The sequence below is a fragment of the Papio anubis genome, chromosome 3 (genome assembly GCF_008728515.1).
Source record: "Papio anubis isolate 15944 chromosome 3, Panubis1.0, whole genome shotgun sequence".
Lineage (NCBI taxonomy): Eukaryota > Metazoa > Chordata > Mammalia > Primates > Cercopithecidae > Papio > Papio anubis.
The window spans coordinates 177,194,111-177,206,707 of record NC_044978.1 but is presented as its reverse complement, the minus strand read 5'-3'; the positions used below and the strand labels follow the sequence as shown (position 1 = coordinate 177,206,707).

Here is a 12,597-nt window from a genome sequence, read left to right as displayed (position 1 = left end):
AGATAATATCAAATTCATTATTTTATAATCTTGTAAGATATGTTTTCTGTGACTTTGGAAATGAAATTAAAGAAATTAAGGAAGAAAGGAAAGGAGAGAGGAAGGAAGGAGTTAATTTATAGCTTATATATCTTTTTTTTTTTTTTTAACCCTTATGTTTTCTTAAGTAGTGATGTGTTTATAATCTACATTAAGGCACAATTTTTGGTAACCAGTCCTGTGAAACTCACATTTAAATTCACAAATAAATTTACTTAGAGAAATTTTCTTCCTTGGGAGTTTTACCATTTAGATTGGCTTGTTGCACTCAGTTTATATACACCCTTTCGAAGAAAGAATTAAACAGTACAATAACAAGGCCAAAGTTCTGTCATAGTTTTCTATACAAATGCCTTATTCTGATATTATCTTGGCTTTGTGCATGAGCCCTAAGGAGAGTAAGGATGGAAATTGTTAATAATTTTCTACAGCATTTACATGGTTCTCTGTGCTTTTAGTCACTTAATACAGGTATGTCTTATGTTTAACAAACCGTTATAAGAAAATTCATATATGTCTGAAATATAAATTGGGGCAGTTGTTCATTTTGCATAAAGATGTAACACATTTATAATGTATTTAAGTTTTAAAGCCACTTCCTTAGCACATGCAAGATCATTATATTTGCAACATTTTATAAGAACACTTACAGGCCAGGTGTGGTGGCTCATGCCTGTAATCCCAGTGCTTTGGGAGGCCAAGGCAGGCAGATCACAAGGTCAGGAGTTTGAGACCAGCCTGGCCAACATGGTGAAACCTCGTCTCTACTAAAAATACAAAAATTAGCCAGGCATGGTGGCAGGCGCCTGTAATCCCAGCTACTCGGGAAGCTGAGGCAGGAAAATTGCTTGAACCCAGGAGGCGGAGGTTGCAGTGAGCCGAGACCGCGCTTACACTCCAGCCTGGGCAGCAGAACGAGACTGTCTCAAAAAAAATAAAAACTAAAAAACACTTATAAAGGGAATGATGATTGCTATATTCATGTAGGTAGTGAAATGAACTTTTGTCTCTGTAAAATATTATCTTCTTTTGAAATTAGTGGTTTTTAAAAACACAGGATTATCTGTGTGGTTTAGAAACTCTTGATTTTATGACAAGAAGAGGTTATAAGTAAATCACGTTTATGCATTTTGTAAAGAGTGTTAGTAAAATTGCTAGATTTTCTTGAACATGGTTATAAATCTTTTTGTTTTAATTATAAAGCTTTCTGCATACATGTGTGTCTTTATGAAGAATGTCAACTTAGGTTTTAATTATGTGACTATAAATTCCCCTTTTCCTTATGTGTGAAAACACAACACCAACAAAAAACCAACTTCCTAAAATATACAAACTTGTGGGGATTATTCTTTATTCTACACTGTCTTCCTATTATTTTTCTGATGTTGGGGTGTTTCTATTTAGTATCACAGTAGCTAACTGAAGTAAATTTTGGGAATAGAAAATGAAGCTATAATTGGAAAGGAGATTTTGAAAAAACAGAAGCACCTGATGTCATGATGTCGGTGGGAATAAGGGGAAGAATGTACTGATGAGCCCCAGTACCGCTGGTTCGGAATAGCCCTGGGAATTCTATAGCTATTTTCCAAAGGATTGTTTGATTGATACAGTCAGGAGTTCCTGTGACCAAATCTCAGCCTTAGAACCAACTTTCTGTGATAAAGTATACTAAGCAAAGAAGACTGTGGCATTGTAACCGATGCTACTGAGTATGCCACAAATGTTCATACAAATTTTGTGTATTGTCAGTGCTGTTGCATAAATCGTTTTAATATGGGATGTTTGGAAATAAGATAGGCACTACACTGAAGGGACCAAATACTGAATTCTCCAAGTTAGATACTATTTTTCACTATGAATTTATAATATATTGCTATATAATAACATCATTATTACTGCAAGTGATGCAGAATGTTATGTTTAGAGTTTTTCTTTTTTTTTAAATTGGAAAATCGTTTAAATGTTAGCACAGACAAAATGTTTCCTATTTATTTATAGTTATTAAATAAAAATGTGTAGCACATTAGTCGAGTGCATTGTTTTATAAATTATTCAGTTGCAAGTATCTATCTAAGATTACTTTGCTTACAACTTAAATGCAGAATGTTGATGTTTCCTTGTTTCTGTTTTTCACTTGAGTCAGCTAGAAAATATTTTTCATAGACTTTGTATATAGCTAAAGATTTTTTTCTTATGTGAAAATCATCAATATGGCCAATTCCTGTTGGAAAAGAGGCATAATTTTTCAATTTTTTCCTCCAAAACTGCAACTTCAGAAAATATGTAAGAGATGTAGCAATTAACCTACATGCACATTTATAATACTAGAAAATGGGCAGCTAGTTATATTCAAAGACAGGATCTGATAGACCCAAATTGCTTAAAACATCACAGTTATTGAAGATATACCCCAGGGAATTTGAGAAACCATTTAACAGATGAAAGTACATTTTGAAAAGTCTGACCTTACAGGCAATCATAAAATGAATCAAAACAGTGCTTTTTTCCCCCTGAAATGTACAGAGCCCATCTGTGTCTAATCCAGTAATTATAGACTGTGTTCAATTACCTTTTCAAACTTGGAGCAGACTGGAGACTAGGCAGTGAACAAACACAGGGTTTTGTCTAGACCTCAATTGACCACAGTCTAAAACTTGAATTTATATCTAATTTTATTTTTTGTTTGGTTTGATAGTTCTTAAAGGATTCATTTTTGCTACTTGGTGTTTTACCTTCTTAGATTTGAGAAACTGCCTTTTCTCATCACAAAAGGTTTTGTATCTGCTATAGCTTATGCTGTAATCAGATGCTGTTTTCGGAATACTTATTCTTGTCTGCAAATCAATAATTTGCACTGGAGAAAAGACTGCATGGGGTGGGGGAAGGGATTTTACCAGTGAGTAGTATTTTTTTTAAGTAGCCTTTAAAATGTTGCTGCTGACTATAACTCTTTTTTATGTGCTAGGAAAAAATAATTTATTTTCTCCTTAAATTTAGAAAACTATAGGTAATTTCCAGTTGCTTTGTACACTTAATGTCTCCAAAAATATGTGTAGACTGCTAAAGCACATCTGTCTCTCTTTTATCAAATGTCTTATAGTTTTTTCTGGGTACACATTTTTATTTCATTTACTAATCAGACTGGTATCCAGTATAAGAGACAGTGTATAGTATTCAAAGTCCATTTCAAATAATTTCTCTTAATAAAGTCAATTTATGATCTGATGAGTCTTTGAGTAAGAATTAATTACCATGAACCACCACAGCCAGTTCAAAGTATTTAAATTTTATCCGGGAACCTTGGCTGTTCAAGTTTTTCTTAAAACACAAGGTAAACAAAAGATGACCACAATTTTTAGAACTGCTTATGTGGTAGTCAAAGCTCTTTTTTTCCATTATTTAGTATTCGCAGTTATTCGCCTTACAATTAGCACTGGAAACAAATGTTTTGAGGTATTATTAGAAGTAATCATTGCATATTAGGCCATGAATTTTTCTAGAAATTTTACAACCTTTCCTAGTATGTTATATTAATAAGTTTTACTCTTTTAGGTCTCACTATCCTTTGGAACTTTTAAGGACTTTGTCATTGGGGCGAGAAGTGGTTTTATTTGGTTGCATGAATGTACTTTCTGAGAATTATATGGAGAAAGTGAAACTTAAAGAGGATTACAAGTACCTTATGTTGAATGTTTTCATGAGACGTTTACTTGCAAACACTTGGATAATATGATTTCCTTCCCTCCTTCCCAACTATATTCCAAACAGTAGTTTATGGAACTATTGTTATAATTAGCCTCCATTGTGTGCTTCTTCGGATCTTCATAGAGAAGGCAAAAGATTAGCCTTCCTATCTGGGAACTTGAGAGACCCTTTGGATCCTCTTTCATATACCCCCTTATCTGATCCAAAGAAAGCATTCTCTAGTCTTTCTCTTTTTTTTTTTTTCCACTGCCCAGAGCCCCCTCCTAGTTCCTGCTTTCATTACCTAATGTGTGGGTACTCCCTTTGGTGGTTTGGATTTTTTATTCGTTGATTCATTGATTAACCTGTTTATGCCACTTTCACTGGATTATAAGCTCCTTCAGATCAAAGACTAGATGGATGTTATCCTATCCCATTGTGTTACTGCTTAAAACACAGTGCCTGGCTTGTGACAGGCACTTGCTCCTTGTTAACCAAATGAGGAGAGAGTGGATCATCCATTTGAGATCTTAGTATTGAAAGGTAGGAGTGAAGGATTTTTAAAAGTTAGTAGAAATCACATCTAAGTAACATATAACTCTCTTTTTTGCCATAACCAAATAACTGAACAATAGAACTTTTTAAAATTTCTCACTTTAAATTTTTTTAATGAGACCAATGATAGAATGAATTTTATTCATGAAGTCTCCATTTTCCATGGAAGCTATCTGTTGCTGTGCTTAAGAAGTTGATAGCTTTACTTACAGCAATTTTTATGCAGCTGCTTTCTCCATCTGTAGTGAGAAGACTGAGAAACATTTTTCTGATTCGTGTATCTACGTATATCTTTTTCTTCATGATTCATAAAGAAGCCTTCAGAAAGAGTCAGTAAACAGTATTGAATACTTACTACTTTCAAGGTGCCGCTTGATACAGTGAAGCTGTAATATACAAGTCCTGGCCATGTGGATTTTGAAGTGTGTGGTTGATGATCACATTTCCTTTAGGCTGGATTCTCACCTGCAATGGAAGGTGCCCTCTCAACAGTTCTTTCTCCAGTACTGACTCTTAACGTAATTGCATGTCCTTACCCCCACTGAGGTCTTCAGTGTCTTTATCACACCCCTACCCTCAGGTTAAAAGGGGAAGAAATCACACCATTTATAAAAGCAGTGATGGAACATCGGTCTTTATAAGAAAAAAACAGAAGTTTGTGATTGCCTGATCACAGTCAACTGGCAATTCATTACCGCATTAGCAAGGAGATATCCCAGACCTCTGGCTTTGCTGTCAATATGGAGTGCTGGGGTGGTTTTGACTCAGCATTAAAAATTTCATCAGCCATGCTGTTTTGTCAGGTATCTGTTTAAGATGTAGCAGTGTGATTTTTACTAACTTGATTTTAGAGATTTTCAGTGTGTCACATTTAAATAATCTACTTATGACCTTTGAAAATATCACTATACCTTTATGTTGCTCACCAGGGAATGTGGCCCTTAAAAGCAACCATAAGATCCAGGAACAGAGCAGTGAGAGCCATGACCATAAGATGACTTCCACGAAGCAGTCTAACTCTGTTGGTTGAAATCCTCCACACTCTCCTTTCCTTCTTCAAACCTTTTTCTCTGTAGTTTGATTATGATTGGCTCCTGGCCGGATAAAGTGGTGCTGCTTCTGGGATAAAACTGTAATCAGGCACTTGAGTCTTACTTCTACTGGAGGATCCCAGATGAATGGGAAACCCCATGAGCCCTGGCTTGCTTAGACAAAGCCAAGATTGGAGATCCAGGCCAGACAGGAGCCCATCCTCTATCTGAATCTCCACTCTCAAAGTACAGGTACTTCTTTACTTAACATAGAACCAAATTTCTGAGATTTCCTAAAGAGACAATCAGGGAAGGATTTCCTATGTCTGTCTCCTCTCATTCTTTGGGAAGTCTTAAAATTTTTCAACTTAGACTGCTTCCTTCTTTAAATTCTAAATTGAATGCCCTTATGTCCGTTTGATATGTATATTATTATTATATTCCTGGATTTTATTCTCAAACCCAGTTGGAGTTTCAAGACAAACAGTTGGTTTTCTGTCAGCCCACAAATTGAGCAATGGTTGGTCAATGATGGTCTTCTATTGATTGAGGCAGAGTCACATGTTAAAAGTATATTTTATTAATAGCCCACAAAGCATACCAACTGCCAGCTTTTTGCCATGTCTAACTTTGAGCAATATTTAGTAACAATATTCCCAGTTTTCATCTGTGGATTACTTAAATGTGTCATCCAGAAAGTCACTTTAAGATACATTGGTGAAAAAACCTTCAAGCTTAGATATTGTGTAATCTGCTTACCTACTTACCAACTCATGCTTCCCAGAGTACTGACTCACAAATGTGCTTCAAATGCAGAAAAGCAAATCTAGTTCAGTATTATAAAGGACTGTTAATGTCCTGGCTGTTTGCTCTATGGTGTGCTGGTTAATCAACAGTAGATGATTGTGGCAGATACCTATCCTTGGTCCCGAAACCACCCTTCTGTCAACAATAGTACCTTCCTTCTTCTTGGGAACTGATCCCCCCTCTGGCTTCAATCAAGTGGTTTCAGTACAAGCTGCTGTGTTTCCATAATATCTTCTACCCTCTAGGTCACAGACCAGAGGTAGCAACCAGACTCAAATCAGGCCAATCAGAATCCTTTCCTAAGGTTTTTTAAAGTTGAATTAGAAAAAAGAATTATTCTTAGTCCAGAGGCCTGGATTTCAGCAAACAAAGCGCAGGAGCTGTTGGTGGCCAGTTTTCATTGCTAAGCTGCAATGAGAAAATTAAGGCTAAAATGCAGACAAAACAAGTAGGAGTTAAGAGAGTTCTAGAGGAGTTTTAAATATCTGGTTTAGTTGTTTCAGAGCCTAGCAATATCCTTGCCCTTCCCATCTTTTGATCATTTAAACTAGTGGCTCTTGCAATTTTGCTTCTAGGGGATATTTGCCAATATCTGGAGACATTTTTGGTTATTACACCTAGGGGGCTGCTACTGGCATCTAGCAGAAAGAGGCCAGGGATGCTGCTAAATATTCTGCAATGTACAGTTCTCCCACAAACATCCCCGTCTCCACCCCCAAACAAAGAATTATCCAGCCCAAAATGTCAATAGGGCTTAGGTTGATAAAACCTGAACTTTAACCCATCCTTCATGTATTATCTTAGTATTTTTCAAATCTTCTCTCCTGCTTTGGAAAGCTAACTAGAATTAGTTTATGTTTAAGAGGACCTTAACCTAGGGGCGCACACACACACACACACACACAAATCATGAGTGTTGTTTGGTGATTGTACATATTTTTGGTCCCATATTTAAGATTTTTCAGTTTATAGCTGCCCTAGTATACAAATATCCCATCACCCAGGTTTAGAAGGACTATTGATCCCCCTACCATATTGATTCAAATAGATATTTCTAGCCTGCCTTGGGTACCTAAACAATACATATTCCAAACTATTGAAGCAAAGGCTATTCAGGAATTGCTGCTAGAATTGCATCAAAATTATGCTGTCCTCCCTAAGATTTCTTTTATGATTAATATTCAACTTATATATTAGAGATGAAATCACTATTTTTAGGAATGATTATGATAAAAAATCAAACATTCAGTTTCATAGAACAAAACATAGCTGTCGTATGAAGTCCGTGATAAAGTATTGCTGGCACAAGGAACTGTGAGTGTCCACATTAGCATAGTCTGGACAAGCTACATTCCTCTTTGAAACTGTCAGAATGCGTTGTACCTTTGATTCATCTTCCAACCCACGTTCAAGCCATGGCATGGATTTCTTTTTTTAAAGTTTTTAAATTTTTAAGTTCTAGGATACATGTGCAGAATGTGCAGGTTTGTTATGTAGGTCTACATGTGCTACGGTGGTTTGCTGCACCTATCAACCCGTCATATAGGTTTTAAGCCCTGCATGCTTTAGGTATTTGTCCTAATACTCTCCCTCCTGCTTGTCCCCCACCTCACAACAGGCTCCAGTGTGTGTTGTTCCCCTCCCTGTGTCCATGTGTTCTCCTTGTTCAACTCCCACTTATGAGTGAGAACCTGTGGTGTTTGGTTTTCTGTTTCTATGTTAGTTTGCTGAGGATAATGGCTTCCAGTTTCTTCCATGTCCCTGCAAAGGACATGATCTCATTCTTTTTTATGTCTGCGTAGTATTCCATGGTGTATATATTGCCACATTTGCTTTATCCAGTCTATCATTGATGGGCATTTGGGTTGGTTCCATGTCTTTGCTATTGTAAATAGTGCTGCAGTAAACATACATGTGCATGTGTCTTTATTGTAGAATAATTTATAACCCTTTGGGTATACACCCAGTAATGGGATTGCTGGGTCAAATGGTATTTCTGGTTCTAGATCCTTGAGGAATCTCCACACTGTATCCCACAGTGGTTGAACTAATTTACACTCCCACCAGCAGTGTAAAAATGTTCCTGTTTCTCCACAGCCTCTCCAGCATCTGTTTTTTCCTGACTTTTTAATAATTGCATGTCATGGATTTCTTGATGGACAGATTGATGAAAATAATGTTAGTGAATGACTTGACAAAGAGGATCTGAGACATTTAGCAGGTGCCTGCAAGTTAATTACCTAGATTAAGACCCAGATTTAAGATTACTTATATTTTACACACAATCTGTTTTTCTTAACTTTCTTTACTTTTTTTTTAAAAAAACTGTGACTGGGGATGATCTGTGTTTCTCTTCCTCTGCCTTCCTCCATTGCTTTGGTTAAACTAAAGTTAAACTAGCAGAGTATTTTGTGAAGCTGAGTTTCTCTTTCTGTCTCTCTCTTTGGCACACAGTTGACACATAGTAGGCACCCATTATAAAATGCTCATAAAATGATACGTGGTGATTTCCTGTAGTCCCCTAGCTCTAAATATTCTCTGTAGTCCAGTAACTCCCAGATTTATATTTCCAGGTCAGACCTCTTTGAAACCCTACACTTAGAAACATCTACAGATGTCTTCCTACCTGACATCATTTCTGTTACCTGAGGATCTAATAGACAATCTCCTTGCTGTTCATCACACATGCTTGATACGCACCTGTCTTAGGGCCTTTGTACTTATTGTTTCCTCTACTTGGAATGTTTTTCCCCAAGTATTTGCCTGGAGATACCTGTCTGCATAACTTTTACTTCTCCTCCAAACATTTTTTTGTATGTCATCTTTTCAATAAGTTCATCCTGACCACCCTGTTGAAAATTAGAATTCACTTTTTCCCTACACGCTTCCTAGATTTCCCTTACCTTACTTTACTTTTGCTTTTTGTCCTGTAACACTTATCACCACTTACCATACTTTGTTAACACACTTACTATTGATTTTAACATATTGGTTGTACTTATTGTTTATTATTTGTCTAAAATATGGCTGGATTATAACCAAAACCCATGCTCATTTAAATAAGGGTCTTTTGATTCCAAGTTAAATTTTTGTTACAAGACAACCTACAGAATGGGTGAAAATTTTCGTAATCTATCCATCTGACAAGGGTCTAATATCCGGAGTCCACAAGGAACTTAAACAAATTTATAAGAAAAAAAAACCCTTTAAAAAGTGGGCAAAGGACATGAACAGACACTTCTCAAAAGAAGATATACATGCAGCCAACAAACATATGAAAAAAAGCTCAACATCACTGATCATTAGAGAAATGCAAATCAAAACCACAGTGAGATACCATCTCATGCCAGTTAGAATGGCGATTACTAAAAAGCCAAAAAACAACAGATGTTGGCGAGGTTGTGGAGAAATAGAAACACTTTTACACTGTTGGTGGGAGTGTAAATTAGTTCAACCATTGTGGAAGATGGTGTGGCAATCCTCAAAGAACTAGAGGCAGAAATACCATTTGACGCAGCGATCCCATTAGTGGGTATCTACCCAAAGAAATATAAATCATTCTGTTATAAAGATACATGTGTGCATACATTCATTGCAGCACTATTCACAATAGCAAAGACATGGAATCAACCTAAATGCCCATCAGTGATAGACTAGATAAGGAAAATGTGGTACCTATACACCATGGAACACTATGCGACCATAAAAAGGAACACGATCATGTCCTTTGCAGGGACATGGATGGAGTTGGAAGCCATTATTCTCAGCAAACTGACACAAGAACAGAAAACCAAACATTGCCTGTTCTCATTTGTAACTGGGAGCTGAATGATGAGAACACATGGACACGTGTTGGGGGAGCAACACTCACTGGGGACTGTCAAAGTGGGGACTGGTGGGAGGGAGAGCATCAGGAAGAATAGCTAATGGATACTGGGCTTAACTCCTAGGTGATGGGATGATCTGTGCAGCAAACCACCATGGCACACGTTTACCTATGTAACAGACCTGCACATCCTGCGCATGTACCCCAGAACTTAAAATAAAAGTTGAAGAAAAAAAAATTTTTTCTTGTTACACAGCAGTTCCTTCTTGTTAACTTCAAAATAATCCTGACATTTTAGTATCTGGCACTCCTGGTCTCCAAGTAACAAACTTCATATATATATTTTTTATATAATCTTTGTGCAACACAAAAAAAAACCAAGATTTTCACCGAACTTTTGGGATGCTGTCAAGTGAAATACAGGATATGTGCCATAAATGGGAGGCAAGAAGTGACAGTTCAGAGATAGGTTGTTGTATTCTAGAGAAGCAAAACTGGGGGATATGGTGAGGTCCACATATGACATACTTAAGACACCATGAACAGACAATAAACAAAAACAAAATAACGGTGGTTTCAGATATGAGCCCTAAGTTGAAGTCCTAAAAGCAGGTGCTTTTCACATGGGCACTTCAGTGTCCTGTGCACTAGGGGGAATGTCAGCCATGATGTATTTTATTTAGTGGTGATTAATAATTCTCCTGAGCAGTGATAGAAAGCTAGCTAGTATTGAAGTTAAAAACATCCTATATTTGGACTCAGAATGCCTTTTACTTTTGTGTTAGGATAGCCAAGGTCATTTGTTCTGAGGTTGCCTCTGTGGCATGGTGACGGATCAGTGGTAAGCATGCAGTAAATATGGAATGCTTCCTTTCCAGGCTAGAACATAAGGGACTAGGAGACTTGTATATTTCTCTAGCTAGCTGCCGCTTTGTAACTTTTTTTTTTTTTTTTACTGTGAATATATTTTATTTAGTCATTTTTGTTTACAATTGAAACTCTGGGAATTCAAAATTAACATCCTTGCCCGTGAGCTTCTTAGAGACACCAGAAAAAGTTTCAACCTGTGTTCCACGTTGTTCTGCTGGGCTTTGTCCAAATGAACCTTTTTGAGCTGGCTGCCATCCAGTTTCACGTGGATTCTCTTGCCCACAATTTCACTTGGGAAGATCAAGTCCTCAAGGATTGCGTCATGCACGCTGTCAAGAGAACGCTCCTGGGATGCCTTTGCTTATTTTTTATGTGGCTTTTTCGAATTGGCTTAGGCAGAATTCTCCTCTGAGTGATAAAGACAATATGCTTTCCACTGAACTTTTTCTCCAGCTCGCATACTAGCCGGACTTGGATTTTCTGAAACGATTTCAGTTGAGGAATGGGAACAAAGATTATGATAGCTTTCTGACCACCACCAACTTCAATTTCCTTGGCTGCCATAATATTCAGCTCTGTGAGCTAAGCCTTGAGGTCCGAGTTCATTTCCAGCTCCAGAAGAGCCTGGGAGATGCCGGACTCTTAACAGTACACTGTAAAGTATGGGTTGTTTACCCTCATTGCATGGCTGACTGAGAGCTGCTGCCGAGCATCAAGAGGGAGTGTCATACTGCACATTGCAAGCAACACAGTGTACTGTGTTGCCAGCATTCTTTGGAACTCATCTGGCTTCTCGCCACTGGGCTTCACGATCTTGGTGCTCCAAGAGAACATGGCCTTCTCCTTGCTGAGCACAGGCTTAGGAAGAGCTGCTTTTTAAAAATTTAAGTGTTATTTGTAGATTAACATACAGTAAGCTTGACCTTTTTGCTAATACAGTTCTATGAATTTTAGCATTTTATGTACAATAGTCCCATCCCCCACCTTATCCATAGTTTAATTTTCCACAGTCTCAGTTACTCGTGGTCAACTGTGGTTTGAATTTTATCCTCTCAGTTCATCACAAAAAGAAAGGTGATTACAGTACAATAAGATACTTGGAGAGAAAGAGACCACATTCATATAACTTGCGAGAATTCTTCTGTTTTATTATTATTGCATTTATTCTCTAACTGTACCTAATTTGTAAATTAAACTTTATCATAGGTATGTTTGTATAGAAAAAACATAGTATCTATAGAGTTCAATGCTATCCTTGGTTTCAGGCATCCACTGGGAGTTCTGTACTCTCTCCCTTTGTGTGTATGTGTGTTTTGTATAACCATTTCACAATTAGGATGCAGAACAGTTCCATCTCCCTTCAGAAACTCCCATGCTGTCGTTTTGTAGTCACCGCCACTCCCCTGAACCCACAAACTGTTCTCCATTGCTATAATTTTGTCTTTTCAATAACATCATATAAATGGGATCATATAAATGGGATCATATATACCCTTTGAGACTGACTTCTTTTAGTCAGCATAATGCCTTTAAGGTTGATTCTAGATGTGTGTGTATCAATAGTTCCTTCTTTATTGCTAAGTACTATCCGTTATATGGAGGTACTACAATTATCTATCACCTGTTGAAGGACATTTGGGTTGTATCCAGTTTTTGGCAATTATGAATAGAACTGCTACAAATGTTTGTGTGCAGATTTTTGCATGAGCATACATTTTCATTTCTCTAGGGCAAATACCTAGGAGTAAGATTCCTAGGTGAGTGTATGTTTAATGATATAAGAAA

General features: G+C 37.1%; 1 protein-coding gene and 1 pseudogene across 4 annotated transcripts in view; one reads left to right on the top strand and one right to left on the bottom strand.

The window, feature by feature from the left end:
* The window catches only part of STX18 (syntaxin 18), a 126,072-nt gene that overhangs the window by 18,524 nt on the left and 94,951 nt on the right, over nucleotides 1–12,597 (top strand). The gene's annotated exons all lie outside the window — the stretch shown is intronic.
* Nucleotides 10,881–11,646, bottom strand: LOC100998713 (annotated as a pseudogene).